Source organism: Tyto alba, unplaced genomic scaffold, assembly GCF_018691265.1.
Source record: "Tyto alba isolate M040663 unplaced genomic scaffold, T.alba_DEE_v4.0 Super-Scaffold_21, whole genome shotgun sequence".
Lineage (NCBI taxonomy): Eukaryota > Metazoa > Chordata > Aves > Strigiformes > Tytonidae > Tyto > Tyto alba.
In genome coordinates, this window is record NW_024881295.1 from 5,090,589 (window position 1) to 5,112,758 (window position 22,170).

Below are 22,170 nucleotides of genomic sequence, written 5' to 3' on the forward strand. Positions count from 1 at the left end.
GACAGAGCTGTGATCCTTCTGCTTTTATTCAAAATGTGGTTAAATTGCACTACAGTGGAAAAATATTCAGGCCTATCACTTTCTGGAGATGAAGTTTCAAACTCTGTGTCCAGTTTCAAAAGCTGTGTGGTATTAGGGTCAACTTATGTCATTGTGAAAATACTAGAAAAGGGAACTGTGTGTCAGGAACAGAACTGGAGAGAAAGAAGAGAGAATAATGGAAAGGGAAAGGTATGGATCAGATATTGGAAAAATATACCTATATAGGATAAGCAAAGGGGGGGGGTGGGAAATAGAAAGTCAAAAGAGATGAAAAAAATGTGTTTTTTTTTTAAAAAGAGAAAGAAGTTCTACATTGATTCCACATGAAACACCTTTTAAATCACAGAAGATGTAGTTATAATGTGACAACAGGATAAGATCATTCTGCTTTGGCTAGTAATATTAAGCTTGTAGATAACAAAAGAGTTATTTTCTGTGTGTTAGGCTGTCTCAACGAAGTCTAATGACAAGTTATAGGAAGTACAGGGAAAGGTGTACCTTCCAGTGGATTCTTAGTAGTAAATACTATTTGAGCATCTAGAAGATATCTTCTGAAGATTGTTAAACACTAATGAGTTGTGTGTTTTGTCTTTCTGAGTCTGTATTTTGGTTTATAATTCATGTAACAAGATACATATTAAAAACTAGAAATGATGGATTAGAATACATGGCGGCTGTTGGCAGAATAACATTGTGTGGGTTTGTGTATTTGGTCTTTATGGATAGGCATTTGTAAATATTTAAGAATGAGGGGATTTCAAGACATTGCACTACAGACCATACCTTCAAGATGGAAATTTGTAAGTTTCAGAGACAAGCTGTAAACATCATGCTCCTGAGTCCATGTAGAGATGTGTCTTTCAGTGCAACTGAGAGGATGGGGAGGAGCGGGGAAAATGAACTGTCTAAACACTTCTGTTGTGAGTTGCTAATTTATTGTTGGCTTTTTAAAAATCAGGTATATATGTAGTTACTCTAGATGGAAGAAAAGCTTTTATCTTAAAAAAAAAAAGTTGGCAAATTTTTTGTTTGCTTCTAGAGTATGTCCAGTTTAAGAGGCTGATGTCCTCTGACTACATTGCAGGTACCAATGTACCAGCTTGCCCAGGCCCCTGCTCCTTGCCTTCTAGCGTTTTGGGGTTATGTTCTATACTGCCATTGGTGTGAGTTCTTTGTAAGTGCAACTAGTCAGTGCCACAAGGAGCTTTAACCTAAATACACAAAAGAGGAGAACAGTAGTCTAAAGGCTATTGATAAAGTGTCTTTTTCCAGCTGTGCTAGCAGAAAAGGTTATGGAGTCCAGCTGCTTGACACAGTCCCTCTGCCTCTAGCAGCTGCCCTGAGTCTGCTGCTTAGAGTAATTTTTATGACTATTTATATTTCACTTGAGGCCAAGTCAGAGAATGAACTCACAAGTAGCCTATTCTGCTGTTTGAGCTAACCTGTTCATGTTTTGTTTGAAGCAGATGAGAAGTGCATCATACTGTTTGTTCCATAGGCTCTAGGTGGTTGTTCATTCCATGTCAGACCTTAAATTACCTGCCTTTTTGACACGTAGACAAACCTTAGAAGTAAAATACTCTGTAGACTATCCTCTCCTTTCTTCTGCATTCTGCCCAACTTGCTGTTACCCTTGTTGTCCAAAATAAATAGGTTCAGTAGCAGTAAAAGTGAAATGGGAGGACATTAGCATGGATCCACTGAAAGTGGTGGAGCTCTCTCAACTTAGTGCAACGTAGCATGCATTTCTGTGGCAGGTAGCACCAAATGCTCACAGTTACGCTCAAGTAACTCTTTTTACTTTACCCCAAGTAAACACTCAAGTATTTTCTTGTCTTCCCAGCTACCGTCAGTGCAAACTCACTCCTTTAAGGGCTCTTAGATCCCACAGTGAGCTAGACCCAGAAACCAAAAATGGCTGAAAATTGTTTGGATGTGGTTTATTTATGTGTTTGTTTATTCTACTTGTTTGTACAGTTAGTTTGTGACTGATTTAGCTCTTTGAGTCAGCTCACTGAACTAACATGTGAGCTGGCATATAAGGGACATGGTTGCTCTGCGGTAGCCCTGACTTAGGTTTTTTTTAAGCTGCCATGGAGTGTACCCCCTCAGTCTGCCCTGTTGTTTGGGTGTGTGAGTGTGTGTGAGGCTCTTTAACAGCAGTTCTTGGAGCAGCCAAAGGGATGATGGGCTCTGTCTCCTGTTCATGTGTCTGCCTGTTGAGGGGGGTAGGAATGGGCTTGGTGGTTTAGTAGCCAGACCTGCTTCAGCAAAATAATTTCCTCTTGTTCCAGAGACCTGCCTTTTGCCCTTGTTTGGGGGTTTGCTGTGTGCTTGGCCCACAAGCAAAGTCTTGAGTTGGAGTTACCTGTGTCCTGCAGTACAGGTAAGCCCATTGCAGCCCATGTCAATCTGAAAGGAGTTGTTGAAACTCAGAGGAATTCCTTTCTAAGCTTGTCTTCTGCAGAGTCATCAAGAAGTATATTAATTACATGGATTTACCCACTGGAAATTAATGCTGGAACCATTGATTCAAGCTAAAAAAAGATTGTTGTTTGTGTGCTGCTGTGCATTCAAGTTATGTTGGCTTGGATTGGTTTCCTAGAGCTCCAGGAGCTTTATGTTCCATTAGAAACCCTTGCTTGTCTGCCACCTGACAAGTTTAGAACTTCAGTTCTGTCAGGATGCTTTTTCTTCAAAACAGCAGTAGGACATATATATATGTGTGTGTGTTTTGTTTTTCTACACATATACCCACATACAAACTGTGTATCTATACATACGTGAACATGCACATAGGTGTATATATACATGCATAGTCCATTCAGAGCAGCTTATATCTCATAAAGCTTTAATTCAAAGTTATTTATTGATGTTTTATATGATAAGGATGAGCAATTAATTAGCTAGTGAAGCAAAACAGCCTTTCAGGTAAGCCTTCTTAGGCTATGTCTAGGTATAAGGAATTGAGAAGATCCAGATACGTGGTATTCACAGAACACTTAGTAGGTGGTTTTAGTGCCGACAGCTATCTGAAGTAGGCAGATAACTTTTGTGCTTTTAGTAGCTTATGGTGTATCAGTTTGAATATGCTTGTGATTTCTCATCATTACTTGGTCTTTCAAAGGAAACTGAAATGCAAACATCATCCCATTCTACTGAAAACTTGAAAGTGTTTATGTCCTACTTACTTGGTAAAATGAAAAATCTCTTTTCTGCTTTGAGAATGGATGGCTAGTAATGTCTATTTACTTTTTACCCTGTCTGATTTTTTTTTTCCTTCTCTACTTATATTAATCTAAATGGTAACCGTGTCTTCTGAGTTGTCATGTGGAGCTCTCATTTTCCTCACTTGTTAATTGTTTGTGTCACCTCTGCCCACTGCTCTTGGGGGAGTTGTTGATTAAACCTACAACTCGATTTAGTACTCCCATTCCTCTTCAGGGGGTGTTCCTGACTTCTTTTTAATCATAACACTGTATTTTTTTTGTATACTTTAAATCTCAAAATCATTTGGGTTTTTTGAGTGTTCTTTACATTTATTTTGTGTAGTAGCATGCTGATGCCGGGATCATCTTCTTGGAGTGCTGCCCAGAGTAAAAGGGTTCTGCTGGTTCAACTGGAGCTCTGCAGAGCTCCTGTCACTGTATAGCGCTTGCATTGCTGGAAGGCAGTGTCTTCCACACTGGAAGAGATGGTGCTGCAGAAAGTCATGTATAGGGCAGGTAGGAATCTAGAGCATCCTACTGATGAAACTGCAGTCCCTACAGCATGTCAGCACTAGTCTTGTTACTGGTGTCATTTTGTCAGCTGAGGGATTTTGTCCTTAAAGAGAGAGATGTTTTTTCCCAGACCATTCAGACTGAGTTTTGCTGACTTGCATCAAATTTGCATGTGGGTTTGTGCAAACAAGTCAACTGAAGTAGCCTGTCTGTCGATACAGCTCTGCCATTCAGCCATGTCCAAAGATAAAGAATTAACCTAAAAGGTAGTTAATTTCCAATAACTTAATCCAATATTGTTTCTATCAACAGAGACAATAATTTGTCTTTTTTTTTCTTTTCCTCTACTACTCCTCTGAGTTTTTTTCCATCTCCTCAGTGCTGGGGAATGGCTGTGTGTATATGGTTGTAAATATGTTTATATTAAAATCTAGATTCTTTGGAATTCCTTGTTATAGACTAGTTTCTAGTAAGTCTACACAAAGTTCCTTTGAGCAACTGAGTTGACATGCTCAAAGACACATGGGCAAATTTAATGGTGGGTTTGGGTCAGATGGAGAAGGGTAGGACTGTGTCCTCTCTCACTTCTTGCTTTATGTTCCTTTATGCCTATCATCAGGACTGCCAGGGGTTCTGTATGGCTAGTTTTAAACAAGTTTTTATAGTACTGAAGTTCACTGATTATTTTTTTTCATTCTTTCTTTTTTCTGTCACTGATAGCATGATTTACAAACACTTTATACCTATGCTGGAATAGCTTGCTTTAATAAGCATTACACATTTCTGTTTTCTGCTCAGCCCTTACATTCCTCAATTCCATCATAAATCTTGAGGACATGGTGGCTTACTGTTAGTTAATAATTTTATTTTTTCCTTCTACAGTCAGGACTGACATACCAAAAGATCATCTTAGGCCATCTCTAACTTATCTTTTGCCAGCATCCTGTGTGGGAGAGACTCTTGCAAAAAAAACCTAATTTTGCTTTCTCAGCTATTATTATCTAGTTGGTAGTATCAAATTTAATTGCACCCTCCCATTTTTGTGTACCAGCTTTTACGATTTTTCTTATTGTTTTGATACATTTTCTGATCTGATACTCTCTGCTCTTCTAAAGCTTTTTTTTTTTTTTTTTTTTTTTCCCTATCTGCTGTCACTTATTCTGCTTTCTGTTTCTTTACCCAGGCTTGGATTCACATTTTTCTGGGATATGCTCATTTGGCCTGTGTAACCTCATGAAAATGTTACCATTTGAACATAATGACTCTTTTCTTCCCTGGCTTCCTGTTCCCTTTCCTTGTGGAGTGGTATGTATACCTTCTGCAACTTTCAGACTCAGCTGGGAGCTAAACATGCAGCTTTTAATTTCCTCTCTCTTCTTGAATTGAGGATCTTTTGGACCGGTGATGTCTTAATCACCATTTCTGAAACATAACAGCACGGTACTAGTTTTGGTAGGATTCCTTCCATGAGTGTGGTGAACTCAGTTGTACTATGGCCACTGTCACTGAGCGGTGAGCTAATGCAAACAGTAAACTGGCTTTCCAACATAGCACTAAGATCACTCTAGTGACGAGCAGGGGAAAAACTTAGTTTCTTATTTCCAGGTAAAGAGCAAACATGGAACAAAAAATGTCCCTTAGCATGTTCTCCTGTGGTGGAAAGGCTAAATTAAAATGTAGATTCTCCTTCATCAAATTAAATTCCTGTTGCATTTGGCATGGTATTCCCCTTCCTTCTCTAAACAGAATTGGCTTGACTCTTCTCCCTTTTCCACAGTAACTGTATGATTCCTTGTTTAGTCTGTGGGAATTGCAAGAGCTCTGATGTTTTCCTGGTTTAAAGATGCCAGATTTGTAGTGATTTCTTCCTCCTTCCTGTTGTTCCTCCCCTCCGCCCGACAGCCACATGCAGACTCTTTGCAGGGTTTGTTTATTTTTATTTTCCCATAGGAGAAGACTCTTCCTCATCAGTCTTCATGGCAACTTACGATTCCTCATATACAGAGTGCTTCAGTTGACTTCAAATGTAATGCCAGTTCCATCTGACCAACTAAAGGAGTAAGGAAGGCTGAACCAATAGTATAGTGCACTCTCCATGTCTGTATCAGCTGTCTTCTCGTCATTTGGGGAGCATGATTCTCTAAATTCCTTCCTGATAGGCTTCCATTTTGAAATATACTCTGTCCAAAATGACATGGCATCTCTGCAAGCATAAAATTGCTATGAAACACTAAGCACAGAGAGATTGTTATCAAAATACTTGCTTTTTCTTTTTTTTTTTTTTTTTGTTAATGTCATGTTGTGAAATGGAATGATTAAGAAGTGTTACTCCAGAAGTAGAGAAAAGGTATTGGAGATTGCATCTTTTCTTTGCAAAAACCAATGCTGTCTTGAGACCAAATTACTCAAAACCAAGTTATAATGAAAATATACTAAAATCCTCAGCTTTAGCTTGGTTGTATCAAATACTTGGTAGAATTCCAGAGTGGTAAATAACTCAGTTATTTTCTTTATGGAGTACTAATCTTGTTTGCTTTGGCATCTAAAACCAGTGCAGCTTATTCTTTCTTAATATACACTTTTTTTGTAGAGTATCCATTCCATGCAGTAATGCAGATATTTGTTACAGAACCCACGAGGCCAGACACAGACCATGGACTCTGCAGTGTTTGGTGGTCCCAGAGGCAGAGAGGAGTGGTATTCACCTAGGCGATTCTGGTCAACATAATAGTCTAAGTACTGATAGCAAAGTTGTTGTAGACATCGTGTCAAAGTAGTAGTTTTGAGGCAGTATTTGGAAGGAGTGTGAGATAGGTGAGGGTCTCGTGTTACCTCGTATGGCTTAAGAAGAAAATAAAGATACATCTGGTCAAAGGAACAGGTCTGGAAGATCACATTTGCTGCAGTGTTCTGCGTAGGTGTGAGCAGCATAGTCAAGGCCAAAAGAAATGCTACTGCGCTACTAGCAAAAAGAGATTGTGTGCCTAGATGAACGTTTTTCATCCATCTGTTGTTTAAATTTTCTTAATACCAAGTGGAAAAATGGGCAAGATACTACTGTAGCTTTGATGGAGAAGTCTAGGGAGAAAACCATCATGAGATGAAGTAAGTTGCTGGGAAAGGAAAATGCAAAAAGGAGAGCCTCTCAGCTGTAGCAGATTTTTGAGTTCCTTCGGGAGGGTACTAGAAATTATATAAACATGTAGTGATTTGATTTGTAGGCGAAGCCATTAGCTAGATTGGCCATCAGTTAATCATGTTTTCTTTCTGTCACTGTTTTATTGCAATGTGTGGTGGTTAAAATCCAGAAGAAAGTGTAGTAACATCTTAAGTTGCTTATCTTGTTAACAGCAAGAATTAATTTTTGTTGATGACTGCCAAGAGTTGGCATGCAGAAGATGGCATCTTCAAACTAAGTCTTAAACAAAACCACCTTTCTTCTGCAACTTCTGGTGTTAGTTCCTATCCTTCTACTTTTTCTGTTGAGACTGTTAAAAGCAGTGTTTGTTTACTTAATATATTGATTAGGTTTGCTGTGGAGATTTTTAACAGAACTAAATTTTGAGACAGAAATCTAAGATGAGATGAGGTGTCAAAGTGATGGGTTTACACCTGGTGGTTCCCAGCAGTCCCAAAAACAGTTCATGTAAACTTGTTTCTGCTCCAGCAGGACACACCCCTTTGACCACTCTTGTTACTGTGTTCTCTGTGAACTTGGAGTAGTAGTGCACATGAATTTACTGAAATAGTGCAAATATGTGTGTTAAATTGAGATTTCCTTTCAGATATTTCAGGGTAGGCTTTTTTTAGGAAACTCAAAGCTACAACAAACTGTCAAATTTTCTGATTGAATTTTCAGATCTGGCTGTGTCTTTAAAAGGCCCATCATGTGCTAATGTGTAATGCTGGGTTTTCACTGAACTGTTTGTCTAGGACGCCACAAATTAATTTATCTTTTAGTGTGGCTGTCAGCCTCAAACAATTTAGCCATGTTTATAGTTTTATAATGGATTTAGTAACTCTCCTCTGAATTCAAAAATGAAAATTGAAACACAGTTGATCATTATAATAATATAAATATGGTAACAAAATTACCAGACATTCCAGGAAGCTTAATCTCTTGTTCTTTATGATTTAGTTAGAACCTGTGAAGCATAAAAGGTGGCTCAGATTTGCTCTTCTTATAATTATTTAACTTAATGATATTTTTAATTGTTGTGAGACAATTGGAAAATGCTTATCTCAGTAAACCTGATGGCAGTGTTACCTCCAGGCTCTTTGTGTGTTGGCTGCTCTGCCATGGTGGATACTACACACCATTCCTGCTTGGGGCATCAGTAGTCTAGAGATGGATTTTGCAAGTTTGTCTATGTCTGAAACTATTGGTAATGTAATTGCTGGGTTCAGACATGGAACTTGCTCTTTAGAAAAGCTTTGTCATGGATGAGCCTGAATGCATTTAAATCTCTGAAAAGAGCTCAAGTTGTGTGGTGTACCATGGGAATTGCATTTAGCCTTGCTGGATGGATAGAGAGTCTGTGAGAGGCCCAAGGAGGATTTGATTGTGCCTTAAAAGTACTAAAAGAAGGTACCCACATTTAGATTCTTAGTTAGTCTGGTTCTCTGTGATCATTTATTCCTAAAAATAAACATGAATTCTAAGCCTGTAAATCATTTATTTGATGTCAGTTGTTCACCAAAATAATTTTGGATGTGACTGATTTTTGTCAAAATAGACATGTGCTAAAAAATACTTACGTAGACTATTCATCAGCCTGTCTGGGAGCCACTGCTTTAAGTCATGGGAGTTACATACAGTAATAGGTGGAAAATACAGTGAAGGAGCGTGCCATTTTATTGGACATCTCTAGCTTTTGTTGAGTGGTGACAGCACAAGTGTTTTTTCAGATGTTCCTCTCGGAGCTGCAGAGCTTTGTCTATTCACTCCTTTCAAAAGAAAGACCTCAAACGCTTTTAAGTAGCTAATGCAGAACAGGGTCATGCTTTTCTGTGGTTACAAGCTCAGGTGCTTGTAGTAAAGGTATTTCCCGTGGGTAGGCAGAGAGAGAAGCTGATATTCGTGGATAGATCTGTACCACTCAAATTGCTATCTGGAATGGGGCAAGCTTCCCTTGGGAGTCCTTTTTGTGTTTGTGAGTCGGGGGGGGGCTAAAGGAGAGCAAGAGAAATTTTCTTCCCTGATGTTTTTCCTCATTTCCAGTCTACCTGAAGCAGAGAAACCCTGACTCCAAAGTTGTCGTTAAGCTTCCTAAGAATACTTTTATTAACTGTAATTGTCTGCACGGTATATTTTGACAAGATTAGTGAAGCATGGAGAGCACTTCCTACTGTTAGGCTTAAAGTTTTTCTTTTAATTTCAAAGTTCTTTGGATTTATCACGGTCTGTCTGCTGCAGATCTCTGAAGTAGAAACAGCAATGACCTGGCAAGCAGCACAGGACTGGTAAGAGGGTATTTGGGCCAAGGGCTTGTAGCCAAGCTCTTACCTTTTTGCATAAGATTTTCTTTAATGGGAATGCAAAGCAGATGGGTTTGTGGTTAAATAAATACTCTTCTATTGAGCGAGTACCGCCCCAAGGAAGGTGCTTGTGTAAGGAACATCCCTATCGTGCTGCATGAGATCAAGGATGCTGTGGTGAGACAGTGTGAGCAATCATCATGCTGGTGCTTTCTCATACTTGACTCTACAGACTTGTACTGAAAGGAGTTATTGAGTTTATCCTTAAACACACCAAAAACTATGGCAGTCTAGCATAAGGGGCAGTGGTGCACTTCAAACTGTGCCATGTGGCTTTGGATCTTTAGATCCAGGCAGCAGGCCACTGTATCAGTGGAGCAGGAATTCTTTGTGGACAAGTCCCCCTTTCCCATCCAAGCAGTGCATGCTTTGTTTAAAGCCAAAAGTGTATCAACTCCTGGGGACAACTGTAGGTTTTGTGGATTAATATCTGGTGGCCAGACTCATCTTTTTGGGGCACTAGTGTGTTTTTCCTCTCTTTCAGTTATTCCAGCATATTTATCACTCAATTCCATATACAGACCACCCGTGCTGTCTGCAGAAACTTGTGTGTGCTGGTGGTAAGATTATTTTCCATTCCTTATGCTTTCTGAGCAGAAGTAATAATGCAAGCTCAAGAGAGCATTTGCTTTCTCTGGTGTTTGATACTGTAAGGGTGCACAGCAGCAGTTGCAGAACAAATAATTCTGGATGTGGCAGTGAGGGGGACAGTGCTGCTTGAGATGCTCAGCCTAGTCCATCTGCCCTGTGCTGCGGAGTGCCATGGAGAAAGTATTTAGCCTGCTCACGGAAGGCTCTGTAGCTGTGCCATGGGGTGAGCCTGCACAAATAAACCCTCTTTTCTGTCAAGGCTAGTTTGAGCACCAAGTTGGTGGTTTGGTTCAGAGCTAGCTTGTGAGTCTTAGATTTAAGCATCTCTGCACACTGTCCCTGCACTGAAGCATGCATGGAATATCAGGAGACTTTAGCTGCCAAGCACATTTTAAAAAATTAATCCCTGCAGTTTCTTGCTTTTTGACTAAAATTCAGGTATATGTCTGTAGGCATACCAGTAAGCATACCTTTGATGCCAGGTGGTCTCCCTGCCAAACTGAAAGCTGGCTCTCAAAAGATCTTACGTGGTTATACTTTCGGTAGAGTGCCAGAAAGCTGAACCTTGGTGAAACTATGCTTGAAACTGATGGTGAGAACAAGATTAGGAAAAACGTTACAGTCCTGGATTGGCATTGTATCTACAGGTAGACTAGATACTTTTTCTTCTAGATCTATGTTTTTTTTTTGTTTTTTTTTTTTTTTTTTGCCTGTTCCAAAGCATTCTAAGCTAAATTAAAATTTAGATGTTCTAAAAAAATTATTTGGATTGGTGCCTGACTTTGCCCAGCTCCCAGGTTATGGATTACTTGATTTTGGAAGTGCATGCCCTAGCTATTCACTACTCTAGCTTGAGCCTGGGGGTGCTGCTGCAGAGGAAGAAGCCCAAAGGGGGTGGGAGGAGTGCTTCTCCTTCCCCTCTTTCCCGGTGACCTCGGCTTCTGTAGTTGGGTTCAAATCCTTTCCTGCACATTTTGACCTGTGTTATAATCCTATCAGAGAGGGCAACTGCAGTCAGGGATGAAATCCTTTCTGGAAAAGATTTCTTGCCTAAGTCTGCACATGTGAAATGCTTTTGGTGCTCATTGGCAGAAACTGGCTTCTTTCAGGTGTGTTTTTGCAGTGCTCCTCATACTTCATTGTTCAAACCACCAGGGTCAGTCTTTTCATGCCACTCAGAGTTCCTGTGGAGAACCTAACTGCCTATACCACTGTAGGTGGCAAACTACCTAGCTAACATTTCTTTGCAATCCACATAAAAGACAAAACAAAACAAAAAAACAGGTAACCTATCAACTACATCTATCACTGTCATGACTTTATAAAGGCAAATGAGTCTAATCTCATCTGCTTTGTCACTGATAGTATAAGTCAACTTGAAACTGAAGGAAAATAAAATTGGTTTTACTTTAAAAGAGCTAAGTTGTTGCCTCCTCATAGTATTGTACAATGAGACTTCTAGTCCTATCACTTTGAGTAATGCAGTACATTTTTAGTTGTAGCTGGAAATGGTCACAGTTTTTCAGTAACCTGAAAAATACTTTTAAGGAAACTGTCATTTTTATATGGGGTTTTTATGTGGTTTGTTTTCTTTTGTTGTTGTTTGTTTGTGGGTTTTTTTTTCAGAAAATGCAAACTTTTTTTTCAGATAGGCTATAAGAAAGGTTTATAAAGAGGAGAAATTTTTTTTTCCTGTTTAAACCAGTTAGTTTGGGGAAGACAGGGAAGGTTTCAAGAACACAAACCCCACTTGAAACAAAAGCAGTGAATATAAAGCTAAATCTAAGTCAAGTGTGGGTTAGTAATGATAAACAATGTGATAATCCAGAGAAAAGTTTGTCTTTGGGAAGAATGTACCACAAATCTAGTAACTGTGATGACTACAGGATTGTGTTGTTTTGGTATTGGTATTAACTCCAAGAATTTGGGGAGAGAACAGTGTTCTTTCTTTGAGGGTATCTTCTTGGTTCCTTTCTGTCTTTTATTGCATATTTTCAGTGGTGCGGCTTCGGCCAGACAGTTTCCATGAGGAATATGATTCATTGGGTAATTTATGACATACTTCGGGATGTGCTTTGGACTTCTTCTTTTCCTGTTTGGGAAGAGGGACAGGCTGGATGTGGAGATGTTTTGGAAGCCTTGGCTTTTGTTTCAGTGTCACTGTTTGGTTCTGTCTCACGTCTGTGTGTGTGAGGAAGGGCTTGTGCATTCTGGAGTTCGTGCCCTCCCTCTTCTTATCACTTCATATTAACTGGTCTCATAAAAGACGTCACCTCTCCCTGCAAGACTTGCCTTTCCTGTATCCTTGGGCAGTTGCAGAGACAGCAGTAATAGTGGGGATCTGTTGGGTGTGCAGTTCTTGTGAACCACGTCTGTATGTTTTCTTTCATAGAGTAGCTGGAATTTAATGTGGTGCTGGAAATGACTGTGAGATAATGTGTCTTTTCCTGAGACAGAGTGGGATGCTTTTCTAACCATGTTAAGGATTCATGCAATAGCATTGTTCCATGCATGTATAATACAGGTTTGAACATACTGACATGATAGTTTAAAACAAACAAACAAAAAACAAGTAAAAATACCTGTACCAGTTGGGAAACACAGTATCATGAACAAGAAAGTGGGAGAGTCTGAGCTAGTATTATATCTCTTGTAGAGAAATGCTTTAGCAGCATATAAATTGTCACCCTTTTTTCCTCTTTTGCTTCTGCTCCAGATGAGTGTTTGTGAGGTAGGGTTTCTGTGATGGCTGCTGCAGTGGGAAACATAGATTGCCTGCAGTTAAGGTGCACACAATGTTAAGTATAGATATTTAGTGACAGGCATAAATATGAGTTAAATGGTGAGAATTAGATTCACTAAGAATGAGCTTGTAGATGGCCTTTTTAAAAGTGACCTGTTTTTTTTTTTTTTACCTACTGTTGTATTTTTAGGTGGCTTTACTTCCACCAGAGATTTTTTTGTGCCCTCAGATTAAGAGAGCAGCCATGCAGAAGGCTGATTTGGTTTATCTGAGAGAATGAGGGGAAAAACAGTGGGGGAGAGTTAGGGTGGCACCTCAGAGTGGGTCTCCTGCTGACAGGTGAAAAGTGGAATGGACTAATAACTGCTTTTAAAATCTCTCCTTTATCTTTTTTCAGTTTAATTTTGTCATTGAGACAGAACAAGCAGCCATGGTGGTTCAAACAGCTGCTTCACTTGGGTCTAGTTAAAGGTGCATGCGAAAGCTTACTACAGGGTCCAAGGGTCTGTTGAAGTTTTGTAGCTAGACAAAATATCCTTGTGCTTCAAAAGCTGTTGTCTTTGCTAACGTGCCTAAAAACCCTGCAGTAAGTTTTGTGTCAGAAATAATTAAAAGATATCTTCCGTGCACATCAAAAGTTATGTAGACAGATTAGCTTCTGTATGTGAGTGTGCTTTGTTTTTTGGGGGTGGCTGCATGAGAATCATTTCTGCATGAAGTCCCAATTCAGTGGGATGCTTTGCACCCTCAAGAGTTAGCTGAATTTGGGTAGACTACAGGGACATCTAGGATTTCTTTAGATCAGGTAAGGATGGGGAAATACCATAGAATGGTTTGGGTTGGAAGGGACCTTTAAAAATCACCTAGCTCCACCCCCCCTGCCCCGGGCAGGGCCCCCTTCCCCCAGCCCAGGGGGCTCCCAGCCCCGTCCAACCTGGCCTTGAACCCTTCCAGGGAGGGGGCAGCCACAGCTGCTCTGGGCACCCTGGGCCAGCGCCTCACCACCCTCACTGTAAAAAAATTCTTCCTCATGTGCAGTCTAAACCTACCCTCTTTCAGTTTAAAACTGTTGCCCCTTGTCCTGTCACTATAGGCCCTGATAAAAAGTCTCTCTTCATCTTTCTTATAAGCCCCCTTTAAGTATTAAAACATGGGTTGAATTAGTTAAAAGCACCTGTTTCCGACACCTCTTAATGGGTAGTTTTCTTCTGGACATTGTCTAATGAAGATGAGGCCTAAAATGGTAACCTGAATATGACCACATGTTATTAAACTTTTACTCAGTAAAGTTTAAAAAAAAAAAAAAAGAGGGGAAAAAAAACCCCAAACTGTGCAGTATTTGACGGGAAGCCAGTGTAACTCCCTTGAAACTGGAGTGGCATGCCTGAGTCAGTGAAGTATGAGCTAAGAATCTGGCAGAAGCCTTCTGCACAAAGGAAGGCTGAGAGAGTCTCTCAGGAAGCCTGTACACTGCTAAATGTGGCATGTTTGAACATGAGGCTGACATCATTGTGAGTTCATAGTAGTGAAAGAACAAAGTATCAGCCACAAATTAGACTGACCTAATTTTTAAGTCACTTGTAAAAACTTAATAGCACAGTGTGTTGCTTGTGCAAGCTGTTTATTTCTATCTCAACCTCTGACTACTTAATTCAAACTACAAGTTCACCTTCTAAACTGTTGCAGGAGCTATGCAGGAAGGTGTGTGTGTGTGTTCGAGGGGTGCTGCAGACTTCCTTCCTTGGCTCTTTTTCCATTCTGACCTCAATCTTCATATAAAGGAAGTGATTAAGGACCACCCATCATATACCTTTATCCTTCAGGATCAGTTTCCTGGAGGTAAAAACCTCAGGATTGTGTATCAAAACCTAACTCGTTCCTATGGGCTGCTTACATGCAGACTGGAAGTCTATCTGAAAATGATCAGAGCACTTGCCAGTGGTATCAACATGAATTTGTGTATAATCAGTTTTTATAAAACTAATCAGTATTATTTATTGATGTATCCACGATCATTGACAAATCACTGGTGCTTCTTCCATTGCTGAATACCTAAGAAACACAAGGATCTTGCAGTTTGCAGGTAATATACTTCCTTCCAAGCATTTTAGTTCGCACTGCATGCACCTGAAGTTGATACATTCTGTCAGTATATTCCTTCAGTTATTGCAGAATTGTATTGAACTCTCCTATCTTGGGATTACTTTGACAACAGTCAGTACCTTTTTGGTTGCTTTTTAAAGGACTGTGTAAAACAGAGCATCTCTACAAATTCTGGAGAATTATAAACTCTTGTTTATGAATTTGTAAAGAGCTGTGCATACATGTGCATATGCATACATACATACACTTCAAACAGGATAATACAAATGTAATTTAAGGGAATATATTTTGTTTCTCTTTGCTATCCAAAATCATGTTAGAAGCCCAGTGAGGTTGCTACAAAGCGTTTTTTGTTGACCCTGATCTTTGACTGAGGTGGGTATCAGATAATAACAACATTATTTGCTCCCTCAATCCTGCATTGTGTGCTTTTGCTCTTCAAAATTAAAAAAAATCCTGGTCCCTTTTAATTCTTGCAAACTAGATGTAATGGCAGTCACATTTTGCCAGTTGTTCTTAAGGGGGCTTAATGTATCTTGCAGTTATGTCACTCTTCCTCTACTTAAATGGTAGTGTTTATAGTGATGTAAGAGGCACAGCTGGGAAACGTAAGCCACCCTCTGCTCTCTCCTTCCGTTGTAAAGACACATATGGCTTCTCTTTTCAACCGTGTAGTTACCGTGCTAGTAAATGTGGCTTTGGCACCACTGCAGGTCTTGTATAACATGATTCGAATTCAAAGAAACACTTGGGATCCTTTGGGGAAGACGTACCAGGGCATGTTACCCAGAACGTAGCTTAGTGAGCTCAGTGAGTGAGTTCTGCTTTTGTTCCTGAACTGAGGCCCTGTTCATACCATCTTGTCAATTTAATTGTTTTCATATTTTAATTTTAATAAGCAGGCCATCAGAATTACCTTTTTGGGTACAAATTAGGTATGAGAATATGTTCTGTTCCCAGTGTGTGAGCTATCAAGAGCTATCTCACCATGGTGAGAGGTTTGGGTCCCAGTTGTCTGGATCTAGGAGTTAATTTATTTCCTGAGCCTCATCTGCAATTCAGCCATCACTCCATGTCATAGCCTGAACTCCTTAATAGTCTGTACATCCCAGAATGGGAGACCTATTAACAGGATTACTGCAACTGTTTAATTTCTGGGTACACCTAGCAACTTGAATTATTCCACCACATTAATTGGGAGCCATTGCTGTATACCAGTACACCTCTGTGTTTCCTTTTCTACCCCCACCTTGAGATAGTCAGGCTGTACTGTGTTTGTGGACTCATTATTTTCCACCATCTATTCTTTTTCCTTGCCATATAAAAGCCATTTAAGGAGAAACCCAATAAAATTTAACTGTTTTACTGAGTAGAACTGAGCTTACATACATGTAATGTTGATGTTTTATTGGGCCCAGCATCGCTTCTGAAGATGCTTCTGTGTGCTTTTATCACTATGTAGCATACACTGCTCACAGTATTAATTTTGTTTTGACCATGCAGAAGGGTTTTTTAAATAAGTTTGACAACAGATTTAATTAACACTTATTAAGGTGTTTTTGTTTTTTTTTTTTTTTTTTTACATTCTAGATGTTTCTCTGTATAGCTGACAGGACATACATGCAGTGCAGTGCAGCACTGTATTTTCAGACACAAGCAGGAAGAAACAAAGTATTAATGTTGACAGTTTAAAAAAAAAAAAAAAAAAAAAAAAAAAAAGAAATTCCTTCCAAACTTTCTCATGCCCTGATGTGAAGGGGTTGAATGTGCATGTTGCCTTCCGGGAGAACTGGTGTCATTTCCTCAAATGGGTGAAAGACCGGAACATTTTAACCCACAGTATACCATACTGTGAAAGCAGTTCACACGTCTCTTGTTCTTAAAGGAGATTGACTCACTGTGATATTTAGTCATTCAATTTAATTTAAGAGAAGAATCATTAAAAAGTCTGTTGCAAGAAATTCACCCCAGCCTTGCCCAGAAGCTATTCTGATTTATTTCCCTAATAAAATTACCATCATTATCCTCTGCCTTTAATCCATCCTGGTTCTTGTATGAAAGCTTCAGATCCACCTTCTGTTTTCATCATACAGTGACCACAAAGCAGATCAGAGTTGCTTTTTTTTTTTTTTTTCCCCCCCTGATTTTTGGCTTGTTCTTTGCAGGCCCATGTTATTTGAACATCCCCTCCTTGAAGTCTCTCACCAGGAAGAAGGCCTTAAACTTAAAGGCTAACCATTATCTGAAGACTCTGAGGTCCCATCTTATTTTTTTTCATGGGAAGCCTTTTAAAGAACTAGCACGGACTATTACAACTGCTCTAGCACAGCCTATTACAACTGCTGTGCTTGATGTTTATTTATTACTATTCTTCAGAGCACTCCTTTTAATCTGTTTCTCAGCAAAAAGATGACCATGTAAAATAAAAAAGACACAGTTCATACTGGTCTGCAGAGTTGTAGAACATGGTCAGTTGATTTGGGATGTATGGATTGTGTAGTAGATGGAAACCTTGGTGTCACAGAAAGGGCTGCTGTAAAGCAGTCTTCTACAAAGAGTAAGGATATGCTGGAATTTCAAGAGCTTGAGGATTTATGAAGTAGTTCAACCCTCTAAGGTTTTTCCTTTTTGTACTTTGTGTCTCTGAATCGAAAGCTGAAATACAGTTGCTGGTAGAGACTGGCAGATGTTGACTTTGCCAGTTGTCCTAATTAAATGACGAATCTTCACCTTTTGGTGTACAGCCAAAATAGTGCTTGTGATGGGTTTGTAAGGACAGGCAGCTGTTCTCTGGTTTTAATTTTGTTTGTGAATTCGTATGTTATGTGCTGTGGCTTTGGGTTAGATCTCTTCAGACTTGGATTACATAGGTAAATAATTTTATAACCTATTGTAAATTTTATGAATTTTATGCCAGATACTTCATACAAGATTAGATTTTTAGGAAAGGACAGGATTAAACTCTTAGGAAAGGAGAGATAGGTACTGAGGTCCTTGGAAAGATGCTGTCATGCCTGACTATTCAGTTTCTCTCTGGCTTCTAGCTTGTTTGATGCACCACAACTCTGTAGCAGTGGGAGGAACATTCCCCGTGACCTGACTGATTGGATTCATTTAGCTGCAGTTTAGGGAAGGCCCTGAGCAAGAGACAAGAAAAAGAGGCTTCCATCTCTAATGCTGGAAAATAGAAAAATGTATTTAAATAAGGCCTGAAGGACTTCTTATTTGCCAGAAGTAAGTAAAAAGGCAAGTTTATATCCTTTTGTAATTCTCTCTAATTGAAAGGATGTATATTTATTTTCCTGAAGTCAGCAGAAAAATCCTGGCCTCTTAATGATGAAAGACTTTTTCTTTTTAAAACTTTCTCCTAAGCATAAATAGCTGAAGTTTCCACTTTAAACTTGGGTGGCTCATTCATATTTCACTTAATGGTAATATGGTATCCTCTCTCCCTCCCTCCCCGCTTCTTACCACCAAGGCTAAAAAGGAGGAGGGGAGATATAAAATGTTTCCGAAAATTACAGGAAATGTCTGTTCCTTTAACAGCATTGCCAGGGAATTTCCAAATGTGCTTAATGCTTATGGCTGAACTTGCAGCAGCTCAGTCTTCGATCATGAGTGGATCCTGTTCTAAAAATGTGACACCTCCTTCCGGTAAAATGTGTTGAAATTAAGAATATGCTTTGTTTCTCATCTGCTCTTCAGCAGAATTATTTGTGCCCAATGGTGAAATGAGGGCTCTTGGTGGCTGGTTTAAACATCTGATTTACTTCTATTTATTAAAGTGAGAAAAACAGTATATTGTTTTCTGAGGTGGTAGCTAGTTTATTTGTAAGGTCTTTAGAGAGGCATGGATGGCAGGTACTAGTGAATGAGAAGACTACCTTGCAGTTTTCAGAGAGACTTCAGAAACTGCACACGGAGCACTAAGGAACTAAAAAGGGAGATGCTTTTTGTCCCAGTACTTTGTTTCCTTGGACTGTCACAAGGTGGTCTCTGATCATAGGGTCTTGTCTCTAGACAGAGCCTAATTGGTGTTAAGCACTAGGTTAGTTTTAATTTCCAGGAGTGAGATTAGAAAAACGGATAGCGACAAATATGATGAGTAGGATGAGCTTTCTCTTAATTCTCCATTGCATTCTGCTGGACTTCTGCTGCTGGACCTAGGGGAAGGAGCAGGGGATATCAGTAGAGTCTTTTCCTGGGGCTCGTATGGTATCTGCCAGCCAGAGCAGGCAGGGGTAGAAATACAACTGGTACAATCTTCGAGAGATCTTCTCATCCGCCTCTGTGCCCTGCTGAGAGGATCTCCAGCCTGGGACCTGCCAGCGACAAACACGTGGGTCCCGGTCAAGGTGTCTGCCCCAGTGAGCAGAGCACGTTCTAGGTAGCAAACTCTTCAGTTATCTGCCCGAAGGGTTCTAGCCCCATGTTTCATGGTTGTTGCTTGCAAGGTTTTTAGAGCAGTTGCCTTAAGACAGAGAGGTGGTTCTTGTAGCTCCTTTCCTTGCGGGATGATGTGGGTTTTGAATCTGTTCACCGACTGTTGTCATGTGCTCAGCCCTCTGCTGCGGTGGCTCTTCATGGTTGTCATATCATTTACGACGTGGCTCGGAGCCACTCCTGGATTTCATCATAAGGCAGTGCTTGGCAGTAATTTATTGTGATCATTTATGTTACAGTAATTAAGCAGAGCTGTCATCTCTTGGTAGCAATGATTTTAATCTTGTTTTTAGCTGCCCAGGAAACAGTTTGGAATTGACACTAATGTGTTTATTTTTACTTCCTCATGTAAAGGTTATAATTTAATTTGTTCGTGCAGGAACAGCAGGTGCTTTGTATAGAAGTTGTATGGGTATGACTGTACGTAATATTCGGTGACGCCAGTGTTACCAGTTTCCAGTGTTGTCCTTTTTAGTGTGTGGGGAGATGGTGTTAATCACCCAAGATGCTCTGTTTTGTTAGTCTTTGTTCATGTAAAATATAGCTGTAATCAGACTTACTTATGGCAATCTCCTATATTAATAAATACTGAACAAGAATTTGTGGATTTGCTTGAATTTATGCAAAAGCATCCCCCGTGAATGCTAGTTACAGATTAGTTTTCTAACAGGGATATGTGTCAAATTGTTTGGAAGGCTGCTGGGTTTTTTGTTTGTTTGTATTTGTTTGTTTTGTTTGTTTTTTTAAGTATCTTCATTTTCTTTTTAGTGATAGTAGAGAGATTTACTGTGGGTTTTTTTCCTTTTCTTTTAGAAAATCAGTGTAAGATAACTTTCTATTTCAGACCCTTTCCATGTAAATGAATACTAGCATTTATAAATCTCTACGCAACTATAGGTTTTCATGTATTTGGAGAGCTTTACAGCAAATGATTGCACTGAAAACGCAAAATCCTTTTTCTGTTTTTTGTTGTTTTTGTTTTTATTTTTTTGTCTTGTAATAATGATTTCATTTTTTCCTGTGTTTAGGTATTTCTCTCTGCTGGCCTTTGTATGTGGACCACCCTCTGTCCTGTTCAGCCTGTTTAGATTTTGACTTAAATGTAGGTGAGTAATGGCTTTTGTCATGAAACCATAATGAATTCTTATAAAAGTACTCCAGAATTTTCAGTTGCTTTGACTTGGAAGTCATACAGGGAGAATTATCTTCTAAAGATCTGTTGACACTTTTCCTGGTTGCCTAGTGCCCAGATAATAGGAAAATAAAAATGTTATGTATTATAGTATTTATTTGGAATGGATTAGGTAAGCTTTCATTCTGGGTGTCACAGAACTATATGCTATGAACTTGCAATGAAAAAGTATTTTGAAATGGAAAGAGCTTCTTGCTTGTATGGGTAGAGAAGGGAGTCCCCATATGAGTCTCTGAGCTATTGAATAGAGTGATGTAACACATCACCAGCATGTTCTAGCACTTGCTGTGAGCTCACATTCTATCAGTCAGGTTTCCCTGCTGTATATATATATATACACTTAATAAATATTTATTGTTCCACAGTGAATGTCAAAGAGATTGGCTTCTTGGTAAATGCAAGTGATGATAATCTGGTTTATTGCTTAGAGTTAGTGGTGATGCATGGATGATGTTTGCAAGAATGTTGCACATATTTGAGGGCTATGTTGAGTAGGTCAGCAAAATGTGGTGTTTTGATGGCATGTTTTTTGGTTTTGTTTTGGTAGTAGAACACATTATATTATTTCAAACACCTTTATTTGTATGAAAAGCAGTATCTTACTGTTATCTAAATGGAAGATCCATTCATCTTGCTTAGTCCAGCTATCTTAGAGTGCTGGGGGTAAAAACGTTGCTGAGCAGTAGGTGTAGAAATAGAGCAACTTTAAAAGTGGAAGTCTTTTATGCAGCTTATTCATGGGAAGTTGGTTTCCTTTCTGACTCTTGTCTCCATGTCTCAGTTTTCAGATTGGTGAGCACAATGAAGTGGGGTGACTTTTCTTTAGAAATACTCATCAAAACTGAGTAATTAGTCAAGTAGGATGAGGGACAACTGAAACAGTTTTTTTCCAATGGATTATACTTGCCTTTGTCATTAATGTACAGCATGTAATCTGACATGCATGTGGCTGCTGTTTCTACAAGGAGTAGAAAATTAACACTTTCCATTTTGGCTGCATGTATAGATCTAAAATACAGATACACTGGAAGTAGGAGAGGAGGGAGTAGCCGTTCTGATTGTACAGATAAGGAAAGGATAGCAGGGTGAAATTTTTAAAACTGCTTCTCTTTTATGAACACAGGACATAAGTGACATTAAAAAAAAAAAAAAAAAATCTCTGTGTTTCTATTTGAGTGACTTCCTTGCTTCTCTCCACTCTTGCATCAAAATGGAGTGTGCTCAGGAGGGTGGGGGAAAATGTGTTCTTCCACTGCCCAGCCAGCATGAGGAAATGATGTGCTTATGAGATGATGACACTTCTGAAAAGCCAAAAGACACCGTCATTCCCCTCAGTTGAGGAACATGAGCCCTTGTTAACAGAGCTCTTCTTTTAAATTACAAGCATTTGTAATCTCACTCCTGTGTGGTCTGCACAATGGCAGGCAAAACATAGGCTTCTTGCAACCTCGGTTACGTTTTTTTCCCAGACTTTACACTTTATTACACAGTTGTCAGTCTCTGGAATTTATTGGCTTGCTTGCTGAATTCAGAAGTACAGCTATTCCTCACTTTCACTTAGAAATCTTATTTCCCTTGTGCTCCATAGACACTTTGTGTTTCTGGCTACTGATGTGTAGTAAATTGAGCAAGCATTGGCAAGCATCTGTCCAGAACAACTTTTCTTTCCATCTTTCTGAGGCTGGTGGGGGAATGCTGTGGCTGTCATAGATGTTGGGGGCAAAAAACATCTTGCGAGAGTGAGAATTCACCCTGTGATCCCTAGATCAGGAGTTCTTCTGTGAGGCAGGAGTTTG

General features: G+C 39.4%; 1 protein-coding gene across 9 annotated transcripts in view; it reads left to right on the forward strand.

Moving 5' to 3' along the window:
• DUSP16 (dual specificity phosphatase 16) overlaps positions 1-22,170 on the forward strand; it is a 68,717-nt gene that overhangs the window by 9,246 nt on the left and 37,301 nt on the right. For 4 of the 9 annotated variants that reach the window (XM_032986177.2, XM_032986180.2, XM_032986178.2 and 1 more), the window contains 4 exons: positions 2,337-2,428; positions 4,948-5,069; positions 17,784-17,973; positions 20,211-20,288. The gene's annotated coding sequence lies outside the window, so the exon portion shown is untranslated. Of the gene's footprint in view, positions 1-2,336; positions 2,429-4,947; positions 5,070-5,714; positions 5,823-17,783; positions 17,974-20,210; positions 20,289-22,170 lie in introns of all 9 variants that reach the window. The other 5 variants (XM_032986182.2, XM_032986179.2, XM_032986186.2 and 2 more) reach the window with 5 other exon arrangements.